At 43.4% G+C, this 10199-nt stretch overlaps 2 non-coding genes across 2 annotated transcripts; both read right to left on the bottom strand.

Annotated features, from left to right (window-relative positions):
• Nucleotides 1-2729: 2729 nt before the first annotated feature.
• trnas-aga (transfer RNA serine (anticodon AGA)) lies at nt 2730-2810 on the bottom strand. The gene has a single exon. It is a non-coding gene; the product is annotated as a tRNA-Ser (tRNA).
• Nucleotides 2811-4623: 1813 nt separating this feature from the next.
• On the bottom strand, nt 4624-4704 carry trnaf-aaa (transfer RNA phenylalanine (anticodon AAA)). The gene has a single exon. It is a non-coding gene; the product is annotated as a tRNA-Phe (tRNA).
• Between the last annotated feature and the right edge of the window lie 5495 nt (nt 4705-10199).

The following is a 10199-nucleotide window of genomic DNA, read 5'->3' on the forward strand; positions in this document are numbered from 1 at the left end:
ACCAATCGGCCATCCTGGTCCTGTCAGAATATGGATTCTGTCTCTGTGAGAAACTGGGCTTCAACCCCACCCCCACAGACACACATACATGGAGGCTTTCAGTGAGCATTTAGGAACATTTTTAGTGATATTGACACGGGGGAAACTCTCCTATTCTTTTTCGAGTAAAGCTCTGGGACCTTTCACACACACCCGATAGTGCAGACTCAGCTTCAATTTAACATTTCATCCGAAAGTCAACAGCTTCAACATTGCAAAATTCCCCAAGTGCGGCACTTGAGTGTTCGCCAAGATGATATGCTCAAGTCTCAGGAGTGCGACTTGAACACACAAACTCCTGATTCAGTCGAGAATGCTGCCACTGAACCAAAGCCGATACAAAAGTTCACAACCGTATTATTTTCCCCAAGTCTTTTTTATAATTTCCAGGACATACCAAATTCATGGTGATGATTTCCACAGACAGTTGCACATACACAGAGACATATATACAGATCGACAGACACAGAGACACACACACAAAAATAACCAAAAATTTACACGCACCAACGGACCTACACAGATGCCTTCAACATATAAAGGGATAGACAGGCTGACTCATTGTCGCAACTTTGACTGATTTTTGTGTTTTCCTATCCGTATGTATCGTAAATATTGCAGATTAATAAAAATGAGAAAAAAATGTCAGTGTTGAAAGATGTGGGACGTTATACCATCTATCTCAGGATCAGTTTTGCAAAGTTCTGGTTAAACTGTGAAATGGAATGAAAAAATGCCGAGAATCGTAGTGGACAGGCTTCAAAACTACGCAGGGAAAACCCAATGGATTTTTAATCCATCGTCTTAACCACTCGGCCACTTCGAATGCGACTCTGTCTTCTTAAACGTTGCTCAGAAAAATCTCAGTCATTCATCTCTGTGCAGCAGACGGCCAAAGAATCCTGTAAAAGTCTCCGTTTACTAAAAATCTGGAAGAGGCAATCTCCTCCACGTGTATTTTTTCCAGTTCTATATGGCTCTGGAACTTTTTAATATGAATCTCTACCAAGAAACAGTAGTAAAATTCTACATTTTGAAACACCTGGCTTCTAGTCGGTGAATTGAAACCCGATCTCTCGCGTGACAGGCGGGGATACTCACCACTATACTAACGAGGAACTTACAGGTAGCAGCTCTGTCAGAGCAGGGATCGAGATGTGAACAGAACTGGACACAATGAGAAGTCGACAGACACATTGAGAGACAGAGACAAACCGACAAGCAGGGAGAGACAGACAGCGAGTTAGAGACAACAAGAGTCAGAAAAAGTAAGACTGAGAAGGAGAGGCAGACTTCGTGAGAAAAAGACTCAAACGCATACATATACAGAGATGTGTGTATGTGTGATCTATTAAGAGAGAGAGGGTCATAGTGAGAGAAAGAAAATGATAAAGACAGTGACAAGGAGAGGAACAGACAGAGAGAGAGAGATAGAGACTAAAACAGAAAATGATGGAAATACTTATCAGGTTAAAGGCTGGACTAACAGAGACAGGCAAAGACATGGACAGACCGAAATGTTGGGAAAGAGGGAGCCAGTCAGACAAAGAGTCTGAGAGAATCCCATTGGAACAGGCGTGGGCACCGTGAGAAAGAGACAGATTGAGAAACAGAGACAAACAGAGAAACAGGGACAGACAGAGTGAGTCAGAATGAGAGAGACAAAGGATCAAGCATACAAACCTATCTGAAGAGAGAGAGAGAGGCAGAGACCGAGCGACACAGATACATTTCACAATTTCATTGCATTATCGGTTCAGAGTGTCACATAGTTACAGAAAATTGCTGATTCAACGGATGAAAATCCGGCATCACTGATCAGAATGGGAGGACATACGCGTTAAATTGAAGATATAACATGAGTGGGGTACGAACCCACGCGGGAAAAAAACCCATTGAATTTTAAGGCCAACACCTTAACCACTCGGCTATCCTGTTTCTGTGCGAACCTGGTTTCTGTCTCTGTGAGAAACTGGGCTTCAACCCCAACCCCACATGCACAAAACAGACATATCAGCTTTCAGTGAGCATTTACGAACATTTTTAGTAATATTGACACGGGGGCAACTCTATTATTCTTTTTCGAATAATGCTCTGGGACCTTTGATATCCACCCGAGGGTACAGACGGAGCTTCACTTTAACATTTCATCCGAAAGTGAAAGCTTCAACAATGGTGCACTAGAGTGTTTGCCAACATTATATGCTCAAGTCACAGGAGTGCGGCTTGAACACACAAACTCCAGATTCAGTCGAGAATGCTGCCACTGAATCAAAGCCGATACAAAAGATCAAACCGTATTATTTTCCCGAAGTCTTTTTTATAAGTTCCACGACATGCCAAATTCATGGTGATGATTTGCACAGACAGTTGCACATACACAGAGACATATATAGAGATAGACAGACAAAGAGACACACACACAAACACACATAACTAAAAATTTACACGCACCAACGGGCATGCACGGATGCCTTAGACATCTCGAGGGATCGACAGGCTGAATCACTGTCGCAACTTTGACTGATTTTTCCATTTTCTTATCCGGAAGTATCGCGAATATTGCAGGTTAATAAAAATGAAAAAAAAATGTCAGTGTTGAAAGGTGTGGGACGTTATTCCATCTATCTCAGGATCAGTTTGGCAGAGAACCGGTTGAATTGTGAAATGGAATGAAAAATGCTAAGAATCGTAGTCGGCAGGATTCGAACCAGCGCGGGATAACCCAATGGATTTCTAGTCCATCGCCTTAACCACTCGGCCATGACTACTGTGTCGCAGCTTTTTTAAACATTGCTCAGAAAAAAACTCAGTCATCCATCTCTGTGCAGCAGACGGCCAAAGACACCTGAAAAATTCTCCGTTTGCTAAAAATCTGGACGAGGAAATCTCCTCTCCCTGTATTTTTACAGTTCAATATTGCTCTGGAACTTTTTAATATGAATCTCTTCCAAGAAATAGAAGTAAAATTCTACAATTTGAAACAACTGCCTCTTCGTCGGGGAATTAAACCCCGGTCTGCCGCGTGACAGGCGGGGATAGTCACCACTATACTAATGAGGAACTGACGTGTACCAATTCTGTCAGAGCAGGAATCGAGCCACTGTGAACAGAACTGGACACCATGAGAAGTCGGCAGACACATTGAGAGACAGAGACAAACCGACAAACAGGGAGAGACAGACAGCAAGATAGAGACAACGAGAGACAGAAAGTGTAAGACTGAGAAGGAGAGGCAGACTGAGTGAGAAAAAGACTCAAACATATACATATACAGAGATGTGTGTGTGTGATCTATTAAGAGATAGAGGGAAAGAGTGAGCAAAAGACAATGATAATGACAGTGACAAGGAGAGAGACAGATGGAGAGAGAGCGATAGAGACTAAAACAGAAAATGATGGAAATACTTCTCAGCTCACAGGCAGGGTCTAGCAGAGACAGGCAAAGTCATGGACAGACCGAAATGATGGCAAAGAGAGAGCCAGTCAGACAAAGAGTCTGAGAGATTCCCATTGGAATAGACGTGGTACCATGAGAAAGAGACAGATTGAGAGACAGAGACAAACTGAGAAACAGGGACAGACAGAGTGAGTCAGACTGAGAGAGACAAAGACTCAAACATACGAAAACATACACAACTCTCTGAAGAGAGAGAGTGGCAGAGACCGATCGACGCAGATACATTTCATTTCATTATCGGTTCAGACTGTCACATTGTTACAGAAAATTGCTGATTCACCGATGAAAATCTGGTCTCACTGATCAGAATGGGAGAAAATCCGTGTTAAATTAAAGAGACACCAGAAGTGGGGTAAAAAGCCACGCGGAAAAACGCATTGAATTTTAAGGCCAACGCCTCAACCACTCGGCTATCCTAGTCCTGTGAGAACCTGGATTCTGTCTCTGTGAGAATCTGGGCCCCAACTCCACATACAAACACATACACATCGGCTTTCAGTGAGCATTTACGAAAATTTTAATAATATTGAAACGGGGGCAACTCTCCTATTCTTTTTCGAGTAATGCACTGGGAACTTTCATATCCACCCGAGGGTGCAGACGGAGCTTCAATTTAACATTTCATCCGAAAGTCAACAGCTTCAACATTGCAAAATTCCCCAAGTGCTGCACTTGAGTGTTAGCCAAGATGATATTCTCAAGTTTAAGAAGTGCGACTTGAACACACAAACTCCCGATTCAGTCGAGAGTGCTGCCACTGAACCAAAGCCGATACAAAAGTTCACAACCGTATTATTTTCCCCAAGTCTTTTTTATAAGTTCCAGGACATACCAAATTCATGGTGATGATTTCCACAGACAGTTGCACATACACAGAGACATATATAGAGATAGGCAGACACAGAGACACACACACATATAACCAAAAATTTGCACGCACCAACGGGCATGCTCAGTTTTTGAACGTACATTTTTGAAACGGATGTATGGTGAATATTGCAGATTTATAAAAATGAGAAAAAAATGTCAGTATTGCAAGGTGTGGGACGTTATTCCATCTATCTCAGGATCAGTTTGGCAGAGAAACGGTTAAATTGTTAAATGGAATGAAAAATGCTGAGAATCGTAGTCGGCAGAATTCGAACCTGCGCAGGATAACCCAATGGATTTTTAGTCCGTCGCCTTAACCACTCGGCCACGATTACTGTGTCTTTCAGGGACAGACAGAGTGATTCAGACTGAGAGAGACAAAGACTCAAACATCTGAACAATGCACTATTCTCTGAAGAGAGAGAGAGACAGGCAGAGACCGAGCGACACAGATACATTTCATTATCGGGTCAGATTGTCACATTGTTACAGAAAATTGCAGATTCAAACGATGAAAATCCGGTTTTACTGATCAGAATGGGAGGAAATCCGTGTCAAATGAAAGAGATACCAGGAGTGGGGTTCGAACCCACGCGGGAAAAAAACATTGAATTTTAAGGCCAACGCCATTACCTTTCGGCTATTCTTGTTCTGTGTAAACCTCGTGAGTACTTGGTTGAGATTCACTCAGAAAAAACTCAGTCATCAATCTCTGTGCAGCAGACGGCCAAAGAATCGTGAAAAAGTCTCCGTTTCCTAAAAATCATGAAGAGGCTCTATCCTCTACGTTTATTTTTACAGTTCTTTATTGCTATATAACTTTTTAATATGAATCTCTTCCAAGAAACAGAAGTAAAATTCTACATTTTAAAACAACGACCTTCTCGACGGGAAATTGAACCCCTGTCTCCCGCGTGACAGGCGGGGATACTCACCACTATACTGACGAGGAACTGACAGGTAACATTCCTGTCAGAGCAGGAATCGAGCTGAACAGAACTGGACATCATGAGAAGTCGACAGACACAATGAGGGACAGAGCCAAACCGATAAACAGGGAGAGACAGACAGCGAGATCGAGGCAACGAGAGACAGCATGTCAAGACTGAGAAGAAGGGGCAGACTGACTGAGAAAAAGACTCAAACACTTCCATATACAGAGATATGTGTGTGTGTGTGTGATCTCTAAAGAGAGAGAGGGAAAGAGTGAGAGAAGGACCATGATAAAGACAGTGACAAGGAGAGAGACAGATAGAGAGTGAGCGACAGAGCGAGAGACAGACAAAGATATAAACAGCAAATGATGGCAATTCCCAGCAGGTTAGATACAGGACCTACCTGCGACAGGCAAAGAGAGACAGACAGGCAGAGACATAGACAGACAGAGATGATGGGACAGTGAGAAGAGAGACTGAGAGAATCCCATTGGAACAGAACTGATCACCGTGAGAATGAGACAGACACATTGAGAAACAGAGACAAACAGTGAAACAGGGAGAGACAGACCGCGAGATAGAGACAGAGAGAGACAGAAAGCTTGAGACTGAGAGGGAGGTTCAGACTGAGTGAGACAAAGATTCAAATACATACATACACAGAGATGTGTTTGCGTGCTCCATAAAGAGAGTGAGGCAAATAGTGATGGAATGACAAGAAAAAGACAGGAACAAAAAGAGAGACAAAGAGGGAGACAGATAGAGAGAAAGTCAGATAGAGAGAGAGAGACATAGAAATGATGGGAAAGAGAGAGCCAGTCAGACAAAGAGTCTGAGAGAATCCTATTGGAACAGAACTGGACACCGTGAGAGAGACAGTTTGAGAGACAGAGACAAACGGAGAGACAGGGACAGACAGAGTGAATCAGAGAGAGGCAGACTGAGAGAGACAAAAACTCAAACACATAAACACATACACAGCTCTCTAAAGAGAGAGAGAGGCAGAGACTGAGCGACACAGATACATTTCACAATTTCATTTCATTGTCTGCTCAGAGTGTCACAGAGTTACAGAAAAATGCAAATGCAACAGATGAAAATCGGATATCACTGAGCAGGATGGGAAAAATCTCTGTTTAATTAACATATTCCAGGAGTGGGGTTCGAGTTAACTCGGGTATAAACCCATTGGATTTTATGCCCAACACCTTAACCGCCCGGCCATCCTAGCCCTGTCAATGCTGGGACTCTGTCTCGATGAGAAGCTGGCCTTTAACTCCATCCGCACAGACGCACACAGACACATCGGATTTCAGGGAGCATTTTCCAGCATTTTTCGTCATATTGACACGGGCGCAACTCTCCTATTCTTCTTCGATAAGGCTCTGGGAACTTTCACATCCACCCGAAGGTGCAGACGAAGCTTCCATTTCACATTTCATCCGAAAGTCAACAGCTTCAACAATGCAAAATTCCCCATGTACTGCATTTGAGAGTCAGCCAAGATTATATGCTCAAGTCTCAGGAGTGGGACTTACACACACAACCTCCTGATTCAGTCGAGAATGGAGCCAATGAACCATAGCCAATATCAAAGATCACAACCGTATTATTTTCCCCAAGTTTTTAAAAAAGTTCCAGGACATATCAAATTCATGGTGATGATTTCCATAGACAGTTGCACATACACAGAGACATACATACAGATAGACATACACAGACACGCACACACACACTTATCAAAAATATACACGCATCAACATAGAAACATAATAATTAGTTGCAGGAGTTGGTCATTCGGCCCTTCGAGCCTGCACCACCATTCAGTAAGATCATGGCTCATCATTCAACCTCAGTACCCCTTTCCTGTTTTCTCTCCATACCCCTTGATCTCTTTAACAATAAGGGCCATATCTAACTCCCTTTTGAATATATCGAACGAAATGGCCTCAACAACTTTCTGCGGTAGAGAATTCCACAGGTTAACCACTCTCTGAGTGAAGAAGTTTCTCCTTATCTCGGTCTTAAATGGCTTACCCCTTATTCTTGGACTGCGACCTTGGTTCTTGAACTCCACAGCAACGGGAAAATTCTTTCTGCCTCGAACCCGTCCAATCTCGTCAGAATTTTATATATTTCTATGAGATCGCCTCTCATTCTTCTGAACTCCAGTGGATACCAGCCCAATTGCTCCAGTCTCTACTCATATGTCAGTCCCGCCATCCCAGGAATCAAGCTGGTGAACCTTCGCTGTACTCCCTCAATCGCAAGGACGTCCTTCCTCAGATTTGGAGACCAAAACTGAACACAATATTCTAGGTGTGGCCTCACCAAGACCCTGTGTAATTGCAGTAAGACCTCCCTGCTCCTATACTCAAATCACCTCGCTATGAAGGCGAACATGCCATTTGCCTTTTTACCGCCTGCTGCCAACTTTCCATGACTCATGTACTATGGCACCAGATCAAGACATACAAAGAGTGCCTTAGACAAATAGAGGGATAGACAGGCAGGGTCACTCTCGCTACTTTGGCTGCCTTTTGCTTTTTTCTATCCGTATGTAACGTGAATATTGCAGATTAATGAAAGAAAGAAAAAAATGGCAGTATTGAAAGGTGTGGTACTTTATTCCACCAACCACAGGATCAGTTTTGCGGAGACCTCGCCAAATTGTGAAATGGAAAGAATTGTAGTCGGCAGGATTCGAACCTGGCGGGAAAATCCCAATGCATTTCTAGCGCATCGCCTTAATCACTGGGCCACGACTACTAGTTTGCTGCATCTTTAAATGTCACTCAGATAAAACTCAGTCATCCATCTCTGTGCAGCAGACGGCCACAGAATCCTGAAAAAGTTTCTGTTTGCTAAAAATCTGGAAGAGACAATCTCCTCTTTCTGTATTTTTACTCTTCTATTTTGCTCTCGAACTTTTTAACATGAATCTATACCAAGAAACAAAAGTAAAATTCTACATTTTGAAAAGCCTTCCCCCTGTCTGGGAATTCAACTCCGGTATCCTGTGTAACAGGCGGTGATTATCACCACTATACCAACGAGGTACTGACGGGTATGGGCTCTCTAAGAGCAGAAATCGAGCTGTGAACAGTACTGGACACCATGAGAAGTCGACATGCACATTGAGACACAGAGATAAACAGAGAAACAGGGAGAGACAGACAGCGAGATAGAGAGAAAGAGACAGATAAAGTGTGAGACTGAGAGGGTGAGAAAGACTCAGTGAGATAAAACAAACTCAAGCACATACATACAAAGATGTGTGTGTGCTCTATAAAGAGAGAAAGGGTAAGAGTGATAGAAATACAGAGATGAAGACAGGGACAAAGAGAGTCACAGAGATAGACAGATAGAGAGAGAGAGACAGATAGAGTGAGAGAGACAGAGATAAAAAGAGAAAATGATAGAAATACTCAGCAGGTTAGAGACAGGGCAAAGAAAGCCAGGCAGGCAGAGACATAGACAGATAGAGTGAGACGATGGGAAAGAGAGAGACAGTCAGACAGAGAGGGATGATGGGAAAGAGAGACCCAAATAGACAGGGAGACTGAGAGAATCCCATTGAAGCAGAATTTTGACACCGTGAGAAAGTAAGAGACAGATTGAGAGACAGGGACAAACAGAGAAACATAGAAAATAAGTGCATGAGTAGGCCATTCGGGCTTTCGAATCTGCACCACCATTCAATATGAGCATGGCTGATCATTCAGCTCAGTACCCCTTTCCTGCTTTCTCTTCAAACCTCTTGATGCCTTTAGCCATAATGGCCATACCGAACTCCCTCTTGAATATAGCCAATGAATTGGCATCAACAACTCTCTGCAATAGGGAAATCCACAGGTTAACAACTCTCTGAGTGAACAAGTTTCTCCTCATCTCGGTCCTAAATGACCTGCCCCTTATCATTAGACTCTGTCCCCTAATTCTGGACTTCCCCAACATCGGGAATTTTCTTGCTGCATCTAACCTGTTAAGTCCCGTCAGAATTGTTCATGTTTCTATGAGATCCCCTCTCATGCTTCTAAACTCCAGTGACTACAAGCCACTGTCGATCCAGTCTCTCCTCATATGTCAGTCCTGTCATCCCGGGAATCAGTCTGGTGAACCTTCGCTGCACTCCCTCAATAGCAAGAAAGTCCATCCTCAGATTACGAGACCAAAACTGAACACAATATTCCAGGTGAGGTCTCACAAAGGCCCTGTACAACTGCAGTAAGACCTCCGTACTCCTATACCCAAAACCCCTAGCTATAAAGGCCAAAATACCATTTGCCTTCTTCACCGCCTGCTGTAACTGCATGCCAACTTTCAATGACTGATGTACCACGACACGCAGCTCCCATTGCAACTCCCCTTTTCCTAATCTGCCGCCATATCGATAATATTCTGCCTTTGTGTTTTTGCCACCAAAGTGGATAACCTCACATTTATTCACATTATACTGCATCTGCCATACATTTGCCCACTCACCTAACCTGTCCAAGTCACCCTGCAGCCTTTTAGCGTCCTCCTCACAGCTCACACCGCCACCCTGTTAGTATCATCTGCAAACTTGAAGATATTACACTCAATTCCTTCATCTAAATCATTAATGTATATTGTAAATAGCTGGGGTCCCAGCACTGAGCCCTGTGGCACCCCAGTAGTCACTGCCTGCTTTTCTGAAAAGGACCCGTTTATCCCGACTCTCTGCTTCCTGTCTGCCAACCAGTTCTCTATCCACGTCAGTACATTACCCCCAATAGCATGTGCTTTAATTTTGCACACCAATACGTGTGTGGGACCTTATTGAAAGTCTTTTGAAAGTCCAAATACACCACATCCACTGGTTCCCCTTGTCCACTATACGAGTTACATCCTCAATAAATTCCAGAAGATTT

Source organism: Pristiophorus japonicus, chromosome 23 (assembly GCF_044704955.1).
Source record: "Pristiophorus japonicus isolate sPriJap1 chromosome 23, sPriJap1.hap1, whole genome shotgun sequence".
Taxonomy (NCBI): Eukaryota; Metazoa; Chordata; class Chondrichthyes; family Pristiophoridae; genus Pristiophorus; species Pristiophorus japonicus.